The sequence below is a fragment of the Podarcis tiliguerta genome, assembly GCF_965153285.1.
Source record: "Podarcis tiliguerta genome assembly, chromosome: 9".
Lineage (NCBI taxonomy): Eukaryota > Metazoa > Chordata > Lepidosauria > Squamata > Lacertidae > Podarcis > Podarcis tiliguerta.
This window is the reverse complement of record NC_139542.1, coordinates 72074232-72079967: the sequence shown is the minus strand read 5'-3', so window position 1 is coordinate 72079967 and position 5736 is coordinate 72074232.

Below are 5736 nucleotides of genomic sequence, written 5' to 3'. Positions count from 1 at the left end.
ATTTAATGGGGCTGCTCCCCCCAGTTGGTGAGCATTGCCATTCAAATGGTGTGCATGCACCACATCATGTGATCACTTACACAGGGCAGGGCTCACACACCCCCACCAATATTTTATTCAAGTTTGCACCCCTGCTTTATGGTGATTTCGGGGGGGGGGAGCACTGAGGATCTAATTTTCAGAGGAACAGCACCCTCCCTTATTTTAAAGTGAAATTATTTTTCAGTTTAAAAAATGAGAGATCCGGGAAATGGATTCCATGGAGATTCCATGGAAAGCGCAGTTTAACCTGCAAATCACAGAATGTGGAACATTATTATTTACAGAACATTGCCATCTAGTGTTCACTTCTGATAATTCTGCATGCATACACTATCCATAAAGCAATTTTATGTGCCGACTCTGATTAGCACAGGCAGCCAGTCTGGTCTGGCATGTTGATTCCCCCTCGCCTCTGTTTTGTATCATCTTCTCCCCTTATTGTTGTTCAGGGGATATTTGAGGCATGAAGATGGGTCAGGATCACAGCTCAGTATGAGCACCGGAATGGAGATCCTTCTAGCTATTGTCTTCTATAAATGTTGCAGAGTGAAGGGGCTGCTCCATGAAGGGTTGGTTGCAACCTGTCATGTGAAGATACCAATGAAAGCTTCATAGTCTGCTGTCATAAATAACCGTAATTATTTTGCAGAATAACTGTAGTTATTATGTAGAAGTAGACCCTTCATCTAACAGCAACAAAGCCACTGCTGACTTGAGGCTGATTTAAGAAACAGAGATTGTGGCAATTACACTATTTATTACAAAGAAGACCCCCTTAGGAAATGGACAGATTCATGCATTGCTGTAGTCTGGATTTTGCTGGGCACTTTGAACCTTAGTCGTAGAAATCACATCTTTAGGTAATGGTTGGATTTTTGTGAGTCTGCCCCAACCATTTCCTGATTGGATAATTCCCCCATCCAAGTCTTGCACCAGACTTTCTGCCGTTGTTTGATTGTTGGTGGTGTCTTTTGCTTTCAGAACCCTGCCTTTGCCATTCAAGTTGCCATTAACAAATAGGCAACTAGCCATTTGTGGTAATACGGATGATTCTCAGAAACTATTAGATCTAAGAGTAGTTGTTTGGGTATCAGTTCCAGTTGATGCCAGATGATTTCACATATCTCCAGGACTACTGATTGCCGTAATTGCCAGACTACGATGCATTAACCCTGAGCCCTGGCAACAAGAAAATTTGTGGTACCTCTCCCAGCCAGAGATTTACTCTGAGGAGAAGCAAAATGAGACTGCATTAGGGTAGAGGGGTGGAATCCTTATAGCTAACCCCCAGTAACATAGAAGAAGAGGTGTAATCAAGTGAAAGGCTTTACTTAATAGAGTCAGAGATAGATGGGTGTCTCATCAGTGTTTGTGAGAAGATGTTTAGAAATTCTCTACCAAAAGGAAAGTGCCCTTGTGACTCCGGAGAGGTCAAGTCCTTCTGTACTGCTTCTATTATCAAGATTTGCATAAAAACTTTACTGTACCCTTCTTATGAAATTTGCCAGGATGACCAGATGCAATTTTATGCCCTTCTTCTCTCAGATCAAAATACTCTTTTTTTTTATTTAAATAATATTTATTAGAGGTTTAGTAGTTACAGAAAGAAGAAAAAAGAAACAATAAAAAATTTAACAGACAATACATCAAAAATAAAAATAAAAACAAAAAACAATACAGCAAAACAGCAAAAAAAAAAGAAAAACAAAAACATTTAAAAACACATCTAATATTTCCATATCTTTACCTTTCATTTACTTATTTCATCGACCTCCTCACACCTCCCTTTTTTTGTATTCTAGTTCAATTAGCTATTTCAGCAAATCCTTTCCATCTTTCTCAATTTTTTGTTCTATAATTTATCTTAACACAATCTAACTTTTAATTATCCACTTTAGCCCATTAACAATCAGTTTTTGCTTTATTCTTTATAACAATTCTTTATAACAGCCTCACAGAGTTCCTGTACCCGTAGAGAAGAAAGGTCTGTATGACGACATATCCCCTATATATAATGCCAATCCTGGTTCAACTGCACTGGCTGCCAATTAGCTTCTAGGCCTAGTTCAAAGTGCTGGTTTTGACCTATAAAGCCTTACATCGCTCAGGACCCCAATACCTTAGGGGCTGCCTTTCCCCATACAAACCAACTAGGGTCCTGCACTTGTCATCCGAGGCCCTTCTCTACGTCCCTTCTCCTCAAGAGGTTTGGAGAGTAGCAACATGAGAATGGGCCTTTTCTGTGGTGACTCCCCACTTGTGGAATGCTCCTCTCAGAGAGGCTCTCCTGGCACCATCATTACATGTCTTTAGGCCCCAGGCAAAAACATTCCTCTTTACCCAGGCCTTGGCCATTAAATAATCAATGGCCGCATGGGGGGATGACGGTTATTATTATGTTGTCTATTATTATGCTTTTTATTATGATTTTATTGTTGTGCTCCATAAAATGTGTTCTTAATATACACCGCCCTGGGATCTTTTGATAATGGGTGAGTGAGTGAGTGAGTGAGTGAGTGAGTGAGTAATTCCTGTGGTGGGAAATAGGACAAAGGATCTTAATCTTTTTTCCTTCCTCCTTGCCTCAGTCTTTCTCTTTCTTTCAAGCTAGCTATGTGAGCAGACACACATGCCTGGGCTCTACTCAGAGCCCAGACTTTGTTTTGGAAACTAATTTTGCATTTTGTAACTAGGAAGTATTTTTACCTGCATACACCTTTGAAATATTTGCTGCCTGCATTGAAATGTAAGTAAACCTTTTTGTTTTTACTAAAAAGTGTGGTTCATTCTTAGCAATGGGGACAAAGAGGGGAAAGGTCAGCAGCCCACAAATAAGCAAGGATCAGAGATTTAATTGCCTGATTCCTAGCTTCCAGTAAGCTGCAAAAGTGTGTAAATGTTTGTACTTTGCTAAAAGGGCTTCACAGCCGGTTTACTCTCATATTTCTCCCACACACATGGGATAGGAGGTTTAAATTTAAATTTACATATTTAATCCTCAATGCATCTCCTTCAGTCGTGTGGTAAAACTATTACAAAATGTTACAAAATCTGTAAGTAATAATGTTTTCTGTGATATAGAGACATTTTGTACCTAAATAGATTATGTCATAGTCCTAGAAATCATCTGATTTAATGGCAGGTGCTTTAATTAACAGTGTGTGTGTGTGTGTGTGTGTGTGTGTGTGTGTGTGTGAAGGTCAGGCATTAGATTTGCAAATTTATAAATATGATGATTTTGTGTATGTGTTTTCATTGTTTACTGTATGTCTATGTTTTCTGTGTAAAATGATGAGGTTGGGGATTATTATTATTTGTATGAGGTGGAGGAAGTTGAGAGACAATCTGCAGGATGAGGAAGCCTCTCTATAGTCGGGTTACATACAGTCCACTCAGGAGGCCCACCTCGTGACAAACAGCAGGAATAACCACCTAGGTTCCTAAGCAGGTTGTACACGCTATGATTGGCAACAGGTAAAGGTGTCCTAGTGATCGAATAGGGTGCCAAAAGGGACTTGCTACTTTACTGTACCATGATAAGGAATCAGCCCTGCTGGGGTGACTGGTTGGCAAACCTGCACATGTATTTTTCCTTTCAGGATGTCCTCCAGCCAGATGCTGTTCATTAAAAGCTTTGGCACATGCGTGGTTAGTTGCTTCCTCTGACCTCAGGTTGAGCAGCTTGATCAGGAACTTGATGGGTGCAGAGGAACTTGATGTGTACAGAGACGCTGCCTCTTGTTCACTAAGCTTCTTTGGACAGTGAGGGACTCACCCTTCTCCTTTCTCTAGAGCGTTATTCCCTGGATTCAAACCAGTGACATCTAACATGCAAAACAGCCTGCTCCATAGCCTAAAGCACTTCCAGCAAATCCTATGCTCCTGGCTCCTGCGAGTGTGTTTTGGGGGCAGGGGGTGGGCAAAGACAGTGGCGTAGCGTGGGTTGTCAGCACCCGGGGCAAGGCAAGGCAAGCGCTCAGCGCTGCGCTGGGCGGCCGCTGCACTGTCCCTCCCCCAGATAGTCCCTCGCTCTCTCTCCGCACCGCACCGCACGCCTGGCACCCTCCCCTCCACAGTGGGCGGCGACCCGGCGGCTCGGATCGGATTCGCACAGCCAGCACTGCAGTGAGAGAGAGTGAGTGAGCCAGGTAGGGACAGAGAGCTGCGAGTGCGAGTGCCCCCCCCCAGATGTTGCGCCCGGTGCGACCGGGCCCCCCTGCACCCCCCCTATGCTACGCCACTGGGCAAAGAGATTGTCATGGACTGATTGGACACAGAGGAATGGTGGGAAGAGCCAGCTGGGGAACCACTAAGGGAAGAAGGCTCAGAGCCAGAAGACTGATGGTGGGATGACGATGAGTGGTCAGAAGAAGAAGATGACAGGGAGGAGGTGTCAGAAGCTGAAGAGGCAACAGGGCTTAGTAAGCTGGAGGAGTCTGTGGCAGAGACAAGTCCAGAATCGGAAGCAGAAGCTGAGGTGGGAGGCCAAGGGACAGAGATGAGTCCGACTGGTGAAGAGGCATGGGTGTCTCTTCTTCCTGCTCTTGGTCTCCCAGAGCCAAGAGAGGCATGAAGAGGCTGAAGAAGAAACTAGCTTCACACAGGCACAGTCTCAGATTGCTTGGGGAAATCCCTGGAGAGGAGAGGACAAGCAGCTGTGGGGAGGCAGGGACCTTCAGTCTCAGCAACTGCTTCATAGGGGCAAGACCTGCTGGAGATGAACTGCTCTGCTCACTAGGTCTGACACTTCTGTGCAGATCCTGTTTTGCTAATGAAGAATTAACTCCAATTTGCTCGGTGTGATTTACTGCTGGCTCACTCCTGACAGAGACATATGCCCCCCATGTGCTATCACAGAGCAGTTCTGCTCTGTGGTTCAGATCCTAGGAGTTCACTCTCTTTTGTCCTGGTGTGACTGTTTTCCCCACCAACCATCCAATGAGTAGGCTTATATTCCTCCCCTTCCCTCAAGTAGGGTTTGATTTCTGTCTTCTGCTTCTCAACCGCATGCACGGTGCATGAGTCACTTGTGGCAGCTGTCGGCATGGGCCTGTGACTCCTCTTTTTGCACATCCTGGTGTGGCCCTTGACTGCTTATCAAAGTAGTCTTACCCTCCCTCTGTGGATCTTGCACCCGTCTCAGGAGGGTTGCATGGACCTTCTGCAGATATCCTGCCCAGAAAGTTATGTGGATGCTGTGCTGGGTATTATTTCCTTCCTGCTCTTTCTTCACGTATTCAAAAGACTATATATGGGCATGTAGATGGGGAGGCATGAACGCCCTGACTCCACCTCAAATGTCCCCACATCTGCAAGCCACACCTGCTCCATCCCCAACATGTCCATAATGGGTGGGAAGGTCTGAAGGGGGTTTATAAGCACGTTCAGGTGACTGCACTTAGAAGCCTCCCACAATCCTGGATAAAGCTGGAATCCTGATTGGAGGGAGGCTTCTAAGCATGCTCAGTTGACAGCTTAGAAGCCCACCCAGTGCTTATTATACACACCACCATGTGTGGCTTAAAAATACAAATCAGGTGGCCAAAATGGAACTTAATACTGTAAAGGTATTCAAAAAAAAAGCTAAAGGACACCATCTAGTCATCCATTTCTTCATTAGAGACAAGGTATTCTATGGAAGGTGAGAGAAATGTTACAAGTTTGTGCTGGACTCCAATATAAGGTTCCTGAAAA